The sequence below is a fragment of the Myxine glutinosa genome, chromosome 8 (genome assembly GCF_964187855.1).
Source record: "Myxine glutinosa chromosome 8, kmMyxGlut1.1, whole genome shotgun sequence".
Taxonomy (NCBI): Eukaryota; Metazoa; Chordata; class Myxini; order Myxiniformes; family Myxinidae; genus Myxine; species Myxine glutinosa.
The window spans coordinates 124,992,280-125,004,151 of NC_136268.1; the positions used below are offsets into that span (position 1 = coordinate 124,992,280).

General features: G+C 47.4%; 1 protein-coding gene across 1 annotated transcript in view; it reads right to left on the reverse strand.

Annotated features, from left to right (window-relative positions):
- The window catches only part of LOC137433184 (CUB and sushi domain-containing protein 3-like), a 1,533,363-nt gene extending 1,528,803 nt beyond the window's left edge, over nt 1-4,560 (reverse strand). The window contains exons 1-2 of the mRNA XM_078783994.1: nt 3,466-4,560; nt 688-865 (exon numbers count right to left, since the gene is read on the reverse strand). The gene's annotated coding sequence lies outside the window, so the exon portion shown is untranslated. The remainder of the gene's footprint in view (nt 1-687; nt 866-3,465) is intronic.
- Nucleotides 4,561-11,872: the final 7,312 nt, after the last annotated feature.

An 11,872-nucleotide genomic window follows, 5' to 3' on the forward strand; every position in this document is an offset into this window, starting at 1 on the left:
CCGGCCCAGCAGTTCCAGGAACGATATAAAATCCATCCTCACACCCCCAGGGCTTCCCAGGCACGAGGCTAATTGGTTGTGTCCTGTGCGGCGTCAATAGGAGTTCCCAGTTGACGGAAGAACGATCGTTGGAGTTGGGGTTAACGACGGTCTGGGGAGTTGTGCGGACAGAGTGTGCGGCGGCGGCGTCCCTCCTCTACCCTCGGGATGTGCGAATGGCCACCGGCACTCTGTGGAGCGATTTGAGGGATACATCCCTGCGGAGCAATTCAGGCCTGGAAGAATCGTGGATCGATACTGTCGGTCAATTGCCGGTCATGATGTTCGTGTTGTGCAAAGAACTATAAAGAAGTATGATATTTGACAAACTTTACTTTAAAGCCATAACCTTGCTCTATTTCATCACTTGTTACCAATATCTGAAGTTCTATTTTATCATTTAATCCTCGTTTTAGGAAGCAAAGCTGGAGAGCTACAATTGAATCAAATTAACGGAGATCCCTGCTGCCATCGTCACGTTCTTGTTGTTGAATGATGGTGATGTCCACCAGGATCTTCCAAAATGTCTAACCTTGCACTTGTGCAGACATGGGGAAAAGTGAAAACTTGTACTTCAACAATCATTCCAAGTAGCTTTAAATACCGTGCCGGGTCATTGGGTCATTAAACTTTGACCTTGTGGCCCACCTTTGAGCCACCTGGTGCGAGTTTGATTCCCGACTATGAACTCTCATCCTTGTCCATCCCAGGCAGGGAGTCGCATCGCTGAGTACAATCAATGTCCCTTCGGAGGAGACAAGTTGAAGATTCCACGATACCTTCTGAAAAGAGTAGGCCATTGCGAGCCCACCCTCGCTGCCATCATCTGCGATGGGTGAGCAATGCATTAGTGGTGCGAACACCTCCCACATACGATGCCACACAATTCGTAACACCTATTCGTTAAAAGCGCATTTTCTGGGTGTGACGTCATGAATTTTTTTTGGAAATGGGGGGGAGGAGGGGTCGGAGGGAGGAATATTGATCTCATTCCCACCTATTATGAAATATCATGGAAATCAATTTTATTTCCCATACTGCAGCCGTTTAGTTCCCACATCCTCCCACTTGGATTCCCGCTGCGTACCACAATGGTGGCACAAATGCTGTTCGCCAGCCAAAAGGTGGCTAAAGATACATGGTTGGGAAATTCACTGAAGTTGCAATTGCTGATTTGTTTTCATATAAAAATTAGAGAGGACATCCGATGAAGATCGGTGACGATGTGCAAAATGGTGAGGGAAGCCATATCAAATGGGACAAAGGAACAGACACAATCGTATTATCATATTAAAATACGACATTTGGTGTCAGTCTGTCTGTCTGTCCGTTCTACATTCGGTTGTTACTTATCCAATCTCAACCAAATTTGACAGGAGGATTAAAGGTCACACAATGGAGGTTGTAGGGACTTAAGATGCCCCCCCCCCCTTCCCAAAGGGGTTTTCCGCCTTGGGCGAAATCCATATTAAGGTGTATTGAACGACATGAAGGAGGTGTATATCTGTGTTAACACAGCTAATCATGGCGTTTTTCCAATTCTGCTTCTAAAACAAAAGTAATAACACAAATAATAATAGCATAATGTTAATGTTATTACAAAACAACATCAATACCAATAATATCCCCCCTCCACAAAGGGTTTTCCCCCTTGGACAAATGCCGTGTTGACGTGTATAAATAGCTTAACATGGCGTTTCGAGGGGGCACCTCTACCAGAAGGAAGAAATATTATAAACCACAAACACATATGATTACCTTTTTTAAACAGTCGCTACTGCAGTTTAACACTAAACTGAAAGAAATATGGAGAAATCTGGACATTCTTGAGGCATTATATGCTTATTGTGTCAACCACAGATGAACAGACCCGAGCCTAGATCTACTGTAATCTATATGCCCCACAGAGGATAATAACATGACCCTTCCTGCTGCTCCTGTAGGGAGTGCTTGTACTAGTTTGATAAATTTTGAATTTTATCAACAGACAACATCAACATCATCATTGTCTAAAACAGAAACAGCACTGTCCAAGACCGGTATCAATATCCATGCGCCCCTTTGCACACTGCACTTTCGAGTTGTGGCCCCTGGCAATGTCCTGTAAAGTTCTCTTTCCGAATTGTTAATTTCCCTCGCCAGAGAAGAGGGTGTTGCATTTGATTCTTCATCTGTCTGTCTGTCCGCACATAATGTGTTAGCGTACCGTAGGCCACAAGCGCCACCTGATGGTAGCCAGTATTACATGTTACTCGCAACGGTACCCACCCAATGGGTGGGGCTTCAATTGGGAGGGCCAAATGAAAAGGCAAAATATCAGAAATTGAAGGCTTTTTTATTTTAAACGATTCATATAAACATCCGCTGCATCATATCACACGCAAATCATCAAAATCTAAACAGTACATGGCGCCCATTTTGAAAAAAGATGGAATTCTGCAAAACGGAAGCTGCCGCTGCACGTCTTTCTCATTCGCACGTTTATGTGTGAAGAATGCGCGCCGAATCTGTAACACGGAAGCGGCCGCTACACCTGCTTCTCAGTCGCTTTGCACACGCTGCCATGTTACTTCAGAGCCGCACATTTATACAGGAAGAGTTCGTCAGGAGTCGATCTACTCTCTCCTGGTACGTAGAATAAACAGTATTTGTAGAATTTCAACAAAAGCCACATCACTGTTCATATCGGTAAATATTATTCCATCGTGTTTGGAAAAACTGGAAAATTTGGAAAAATTTGAAAAACAATACAGCCTATTTTACTCCCAGGAATCCCAGGAATACCCACCCAAAATATCGTTGCGATCGGTTGAGCCGTTTTTGCGGTGCCTTCGAACGGACGGACGGACATTTTGTGAATTATAGTAAGATCCTTTTTCAACAGAGTATCTCCATAAAGTCAATTTCTGTATGTACAACTAGAATGCAAGGACGTCTACAAAATATGTTCTGTTAGATTGTGAGGATGTCTATAAAGTATGTACTATTACAAGTGCATACGCCCAGAAAGTACGAAACCTGACTACGTCTATATAATACATACGGTTGAAACTGAATCTATACAATAACACCGAAAAGGTTTGTTTGTCAGTTGTATGAAGATAGACTTGTGTCATCATAATGCATCATCTATAATACACACAACACAAATACAAACACCGCACAAAGCAAGTCATCGAGAGGATCTGCAATCTCTGATTGCTCTTTCTTGATCATGTTGGTGGAGGTTTCACCCATTCCAATTTCTTCTTCTGTTTTCACTCATTACACTAATGATAAACACTCACTCATTAGGCAAATGATAATCACTAATTCATTAAGCTAATGATGCGCAATCATTAGTGGTTGCAACACAACTGGTGTGTGGTTGCAACTCCCAGGTGGTGCCCCTGAGTCTTGACTTGACAGAACAGGTAACGCACTTACCTTTGAGCAGTCTTGCCTGTGTCCGATTCCAGACGCGACTATACACAATCGGATTGGTGTTTCACATGCACAGCATGTCGGCAAGGTATCACAATCATTGTGACGTTCCTCAGCTTGGTGTCCCGTCCGCTGGCATCAGCTGATGGAACAGGACGTGAGCTATCCCAAGTACCCTGTCCGAGTCCCATTTTGTGCATCAGCTCCAGTCGAACGTCAGGCCTGGTCAGCCTGTTTGCGAATGGATGGAATTGAAATGAAGTCATTAAATAAGTAGTTGTAGTGGTTTTAGTAGCAGTAGCAGTAGCAGTGGTATTGGTAGTAGTCATAGTAGTATCAGTAGTAGTGGTAGTAGTAGCCATAGTAGTAGTGGCAGTGGTGGTAGTCACAGTAGTAGCAGTAGTAGTAGTAGTAGTAGTGGTAGTAGTAGCAGTAGTAGTAGTGGTAGTGGTGGTAGCCACAGTAGTAGCAGTAGTAGTAGTAGTAGTAGTAGTGGTGGTAGTAGTAGCAGTAGTAGTAGTGGTAGTGGTGGTAGCCACAGTAGTAGCAATAGTAGTAGTAGTAGTAGTAGTAGTATTAGTAGTAGTAGTAGTAGTTGTTGTAGTAGCAGTAGTGGTTGTGGTAGTAGTAGTAGTAGTAGTAGTAGTAGTAGTAGTAGTAGTAGTAGTAGTGGTAGTAGTAGTGGTAGTAGTAGTAGTAGTAGTCGTCGTGGTTGTAGTAGCAGAAGTAGTAGTAGCAGAAGTAGTAGTAGTTGTAGTAATAGTAGTAGTAGTAGTGGTAGTAGTAGTAGTAGCAGTGCCAGCAACATAGTAATAATAGTAGGAGGCGACGTAGTCACCGAAGTAGAACAAGTACTACTACTACTATGACGACTACAAACTACAATAATATGACTAATACTACTACTACTACTACTACAACTACTACTACCACCACTACTACTACTACTACTACTACTACTACTACGACCGCTGAATAACTCACCTACTCTTTGCAAAAACACATGGGATCTTTTAAAATCTGTCAGCTAATGCTGGCAGATGGGATACCCTGCACCCAGGTTAACATCCAAATCCACGGGGCAACACACTAACACCTAATCTGCTAAATACCAATCCAACAGTTTATAAAGTGGAGTCGAGAATCAAACCGATGGCACACAGCTCAAAGGTCAATGTGCACCTGTGCACCACCATATACAGTCACGTGAAAAAGTAAGTACACCCCATGTAAAGTTTTGACTTTTTCAACATATTTCAACATACAGCTATTTGATCTTCATTTCAACAATATTGGTAGATAAAGGTGATATAATATCACAAATATATGCTGGGGACAACTTTGAACTTTTTGCACAGCAGCTCCGCTTTTATTTCATCGCTAACGACATCGTCGAGGTGGGGAAGCAGAAAGCGATTCTTCCATCGTCCCTCTCGGCGGAGGTTTTCCGTTTGCTGTTATGACTTGATTTCGCTGACGAGGACGTCGGATGATGCTGCTACCTAATAGTCCATAGTGAAGACTCTGCACGACCATATTACATCAGGCAAATCACCACAGTTATCGCGGTACGAGTTCGACAACCTGGTTTGGTTTCCCGATGAGAGGGTAGCTGATTTCGTGGTCAGGCTCAAGTATCTGGCGGCGATTGTCGTTTTGGTGACGATGAACGATCACAAAGATTGAAGGATCGTTTTATCGCGGGGTTGCGAGATGAGAAGATGGTCGCGTCAATTTTACGGATAACGTTTGAAGAGATTACATTTGCTAAAGCGGTTGAAACTGCAGCTGTTGTGGAACAAGATAGAAAAGATGTTCGCGCCAATTTTGGGGAGGCCTCTGCGGTTAATGTCATGGCTGCTGGAGGGTCACGGGTTCTTCTTCTTCTTCCCGGATACATGCAAGCTGTGCGTTACAGGGACAACTACCACAACAGCCTTGTCAGGGATGTGGTGGTTCACATTCTCGTGGGAGCTGTCCATTTCTGAATGCGGTGTGTTACCGGTGTGGTAAGATGGGCCATGTGCGGAGGGTCTGTCGGGGCCGGGAACTGTCATGGGTTGATGTGGTCAGGGCTGGCAGTGGGTTTGATCAACAGGGCGTGTTTCCGACGACGTCAGCTGCGAATCACCCCTTTGTGGTGGCTGTCAGTGCGAATGGCAGGCCAGTCAACTTCACAGTGGATACCGGGGCATCAGTCAGTCTCGTGAATAAACGGATCTGGCATCAGTTGGGTTGTCCGGTGTTAGCCTCGATACACACTACCATTCGTACTTACACGGGCGAGATGATCAAGCCATTAGGCTTGATCGATGTATTGGTTCGTTATTGGGACCAGCAAGCGATGTTTCCCCTGCATGTGGTTGATGGCTCTGGACCATCTCGACTTGGTCGTGATTGGTTGCACACCATTCGTCTGGATTGGGCAAACATTTACAGTGTGGATACGTCATTTCCGTCTCCTTCGCGCTTGGAGGGGATCTTGGAAAACACCAAGTTATATTAGGGCCTGAACTTGGGAAGCTCAAAGGTGCTCAAGGTCACCTGCACCTGAAGGATGGTGTCAGTCCACGATTCTGTAATCCTCGACCGGTGCCATATGCCCTTCGTAATTGGGTCAAAGTGGAGCTCGATCGATTGGAAAATATTGGGGTCATTGAACCGGTGGAACACTCTGAGTGGGCGACGCCCGTGGTCACAGTGCTTAAGCGGATTGGAGGTATTCGCCTGTGTGGTTATTTTAAAGCAACTGTTAACCCCAACCTCTGTGTGGAGCACTGGAGCAGTATCCACTGCCATCCATTGACGAGATATATTCAAAGTTGGCCAGGAGTCAGTACTTCACAAAGTTGGACTTGCACAATGCGTACTTTCATCTCGAGATCGTGCCGGAGGATCGTCACCTCCTTCCCGTCAATACGTGTCAGGGTATGTGTAAAGTATCTCGACAAACTCGATCAATTGTCGTACACGTTTATTCACTCTGCCGATACAGGCCCGATTCACCTCAGCGCCACCGAGCTGGGGCGTAGGGATACAATGGTGAATATTTGCACTGCATACATGACATCCTCCCCTTTAAGTCCAAAATTACCAAGAGCACACACAATACGTGCTAGATTTCAAGAATTGACATTTCAAAATCAACATTTCCAAAACATGTGAAAATATGTGTGCAAACGGTTATGAGAATAATGAAAATACGTGAAAATAGAACATGTGTCACCGTGAAAATAGAACATGTGTCACCGTGAAAAAAAACATCTTCAAAGATTCAACCGGTCTGGTGCTTTTCTCTCACACATTGAGCGTCGCGGTGTACCAGTGGATACAGAGTCCAAGGTGATTCCTTTGGGTCGCGGTGTACCAGTGGATACAGAGTCCGAGGTGATTCCTTTGGGTGGCGGTGTACCAGTGGATACAGAGTCCGAGGTGAACCCTTTGGGTGGCGGTGTACCAGTGGATACAGAGTCCGAGGTGATTCCTTTGGGTCACGGTGTACCAGTCGATACAGAGTCCGAGGTGATTCCTTTGGTCTCCACGAAGGGTGTAGCGTTCGCAGAGGTTTTCGGGGCATCCGAGCCGGCTGGAGCGGCCACGACGATCTCCGGCAGTGGTGGGTCGAACTGTTGTCCTGACTGTGACGATGCTACAGGCTCTATCGACTCACAGTGACGGTAGGTTATGTGGTCCTGATGTCGACGAATTTCACGGCCATCCTGCAGGCGAATCACGCAGGACAGTGGACCTGGCTTCTCGATGATGTCCTCCGGTAGCCACGTCGCACCTGCACCAAAATTTCGGGCAAACACTGGATCTCCAATGTTGATACATCGACTGTTGGACGTCTTATCGTGCACCAACTTTTGATTAAGCTGGCTCTGATAAACATTTGATGATATGTCTGGTTTGAGATTGTCAAGTGTCGATCTCAAGTGTCGTTTCATCAATAACTCAGACGGAGCTGCACCGGTTGTTGATTGTGGCGTGATGCGGTATTTGAACAGGAGACGAGACAGCTTTGTTTCCAGGGTGAGACAGTCCGAAGTCCGAAATCCTGAAGTTTCTGCAATCCGGATTTGATGATTCTCAGATATTCAGGATGATCCAGTTCCTTGTCAATCCGCTCCCCCAGGGCGAAAGGGACTGGGCGAGCTCTGCAAAATATAGGATTGGCATCCCGGTCAACACTGAGTTTAGCCGTATGTCCTTTCAAGGTTCCAAGCTCATCCGTGAAGACATCCGGGTACGTATCCAGCACATTTTTGAGTGTGTATGCTGCGGTAGGAGAAACGTTTGCTGCCCGGAGTTGATGAATGCTTTCCCACTTCAGTCGAATTATGCTCAACTAGTTCCTGCCGAGTAAGGAAGGGCCCTTTCCAGGAATGACAATCAGGGGTAGGTGAAACTCACGGTTATCGTAGCCCACCGTGACGTCACATGTACCGCAGGGAACAATCTTCTCACCTGTATAGGCGGAGAGTCCATAGGTAGTAGGTTTCAGATGGGGTCGGTCAGCAACACTCCACAGGTTTGTGAAAACAGCATGGCTGATGAGCGAGACGGCCGCACCAGTGTCGACCTCCATTTGCAATGGTCGATTGTTTATGACAACAGTGGCAAGAAGAGGGTCCCGCCTATGGTGAGAATCAATATGAAGCAGGTCATACGATTCTGAGTTGTCGGAAACAGAGCTCACCTGGTCAAGCTCAGGTTCCTCCGAACCGATAAACTGATGAATCTTGTCAGCAGCTTTCCCTTTTCCCGATTTGCGAGTGATGCAAGCTGGAGCAATATGGCCAGTTTTCGAACAGAAATGGCAGGTGGCATCTTTGAACCGACACGTCTCCGGAGGGTGCTTTCCGTTGCACCGAAAACATTTGTTGTGGGTTTGAGACTGCGCTGGCTTCTGACGAGGAGCCTTGTTCCAACGTTTTGGCTGAACATGATCCAACCGATTCACAGCAGGGCTGGTACCAGACTGAGCGAGTGGCACCGATGCTTGTAGCGTTGCGTTCAGCACTTTCCATGGAAATGGCGGTGTCTCTGGCATTTTGGAACGTCAGTCTTCTCTCAGCAAGCAGGTGTCTACGAGTGCGGTCATCGGACATGCCAACCACCAGCAAATCAAGGAGCATGTCATCGATCGTGTCCCCAAACTCACACAGATGTGACAGTTTTTTTAGGTGTGCAATGAAGTCTGCGATCGACTGACCTTGCTGCTGTCTGCACATGTAAAAACTAAACCGACACAGGATGACTGAAGGAGATGGGTTGCAATGTTCCTTCAAAGCGGCCTTGAGCTCTGCATACGTGAACTCCTGGATTGTCCGAGGCCGAATCAGGTTTTTAACGAGTGTGAACGTCTCACCTCCGCAAACGGACAGGAAGACGGCCTTCATCCGGGCTTCGGTCGCGATGCCGTTCGCCTCGAAGTAAAAAGACAACCGCTCAGAATACGTGTCAAAATCCCCCTCATGAGGGTCGAATTCATCGATATGGCCGAAAGATGTCATGGTCTAGATGTTTATCCTCATCGCCATGTAAGGTATCTCGACAAACTGCGATCAATTGTCGTACGCGTTTATTCACTCTGCCGATACAGGCCCGATTCACCTCAGCGCCATCCGAGCTGGGGCGTAGGGATACAATGCGGTCCCGGTGTAGGGATACAACGGTGAATATTTGCAGCTTCATACATGACAGTATGTACCAGTATACCAGTCTTTGCTCCGGGATCGCTTCAGCTTCGCCATGTGGCAGAAGGCGATGGATCATCTTTGTACCGACTTACTTGTACAATGCTACTTGGATGACATCCTCATTGTGGGCGCCACGGCCGAACAACATCTTGAGAACGTTGACAAGGTGATGTCTAAGTTAGCTGCTCATGGCCTTCGCTTGAACAAGGACAAATGCTTATTCTTTCAGAAGTGAGTGGAGTACCTGGGGCATGTCATCACCCCAGAGGGGCTGTCAAAAGCCCCCAGAAAGTCAACGCTTTAGCTGACATTCCCAGCCCAAGGGACAAAGTTCAGTTTCATTCCTTCATTGGGCTTGCTCAGTATTACCAGAGGTATGTCAGCAACCTAAGCACTATGCTTGCTCCACTGACTCGCATGCTGCGTCTAGATGTTCGTTGGAGGTGGAGTTCGACGGAACAAGCAGCATTTTAATGAGTCGAAGCCGTTGTGTAATGTGGGGCATGAGGGTGGTCATTCCTGCTGCTTTACATCAGCACTGTCTCAACGAGTTGCATGTGTTTAGCCCGGAGTTTGTTGTGGTTTCCCGGGCTTGATGCGGACATTGAGCGGACAGTAAAAGCATGCGATACGCGTCAAACTGATGCTGATGATCCCTCGAGTTTGTCGTTGTTATGATGGAACGTGGCAGTGTGTTCATGTACATTTTGCAGGGCCAGTCTCGGGCCACATGTGGTAATCGACGCTTACTCAACTTGGCCAGAAGTAGCTATGATGCAGTCCACCTCGGCAGAGAACACGGTGGAGCGTCTGCGGAATATTTTTGCAAACAAGGGGGTTCCGGAGATTTTAATTCCGGATAATGGTTCGCAGTTTGTCTGAGGTGTTTGCTGTGTTTATGCATGCTAATGGTATCATACACCTGAGGTCGGCACCTTACCACCCAGATACAAATGGCCAGGCTGAGTCATTTGTCAAAGCGTTGAAACATGCCTTGTCTAGAGGCCGAGCGGTTCGATCTGTGCAGAGTAGGGTTGATGTGTGTTTGCATGCCTATCGTAGTTCGGTGCAATCTACTACACAGGAAACGCCTGCATTCGGCATGTATGGCCGACAGTTGCGGTTACTCCTGGATTTGCGTCGACCTGGTTCACCTGAAGTTGTTATGGCGACCAATGTTCGTTCATTCATGGTGGACCAGCCAGTTTTGGCACGGGACTATGTACATCGTACATCGACAGAAATGGTTGCCGGCTGTTGTGGTCCGAGTTTTCGGTCCGGTTCACTACCTTGTTCGTACCTCGCTGAGCTTATCTGGAAACGTCATGTGAATCAATTGTTGGCTTGCGGGTCCAGTCATTCACACACAACCAATTCCGTTCCGCCATGCGATGTGCCCTCATCCATTGAGGTGCCATGACCACGTTTCGGCCAGCTGCCCATCAATCTGTGGAGCCGGATGTTCATGGCAGTGAGAGTGGTGTGGCTGTTCCTCTGGTTACGGTTGAGCCTAGTTTGGTGTGTCCAATGCCTCACCGTCGCCGGTCGTGTCCACGGCTCAATGCCCGCATGTTTCTTATAGACGCATCATGTAATATATCAGGCTGGGAAGGCAGTTTGAGTGCACCATCAGTCGTTTATTGCACAGCCGGGAAAACCACAAGCACCCAGCGTAGGCCCAGGTTCCACTGCCAAGCCGTATGCCCCGCCTTCCGGTTTAATCCCATGCAATACATAACACATTGTGTGACCAGAATATTTGAAAGACTATGTGACTTAAGGGGGGCGAGGAGTGTCGTGCCGTTGGCGGGGCCGAGTGAGGTCGCTGTGGGCGAGGCGAGGCCGAGTGTCATGCCGTGGGCGGGGCCGAGTGAGGTCGCTGTGGGCGAGGCCGAGTGTCGTGCCGTGGGCGGAGCCGAGTGAGGTCGCTGTGGGCGGGGCCGAGTGTCGTGCCGTGGGCGGGGCCGAGTGAGGCTTGTGTTGCCGTTGCTTGGAATAAAGATGGTGCTTGATCCTCTCTGCGTGTCTGGCTGTCCGCATCTTTATAACAAAGACATTACATTCCATGTTTATAACAAAGACATTACACATGCACAAGCATCTCTGGCTCATAGCTCTTACCTTTTTTTTTTGTAAAGAGAATCGAGGCTCATGTAAGAGCTAACACATTGAACATGAAACATGCACAGACACATAAAACATACAATGAAGGGAGCGGGAGACATGTGGGGGAGAGAGAAGGAAGTACACAAGCACAACAACAGAAGAGAATAGGGACGTCGGTAGATCTGTGGAAGGGGAAGGGCTGGGGGAGGAGGGAGGGATACACGGTACAAAGCAAATTAACACTTCTAGGAATTTCAGGAAAGAAGTTGGGGGTTTAAAGTGGCGGATTTGGGGGGTTTAGCGGGAGTAGAAAATATCAAGGTTTTGGATGGAGGAAGATAAGAGATGATGGTGAACAGCTGTTTTAAAGACCTGGAGGGAGGAGTGGGATTGAAGAGGGGGGGGGGGGGGAGTATGTTCCAGAGGTGGGAGAAAAGAGGAATGAAAGAGTGAAGGTGAGCAGAGAGTCTTGATTTTGGCAGTTTCACCAGAAGAGGGTTGCTGGCAGCTCCTGTGTGTCCTGCAGGAATATGCGGGGGACAGAGCACAGACAGAACAGGGGGGAGCAAGACTGGAGAGGAGTCGGTAGAAGACAGAAAGAT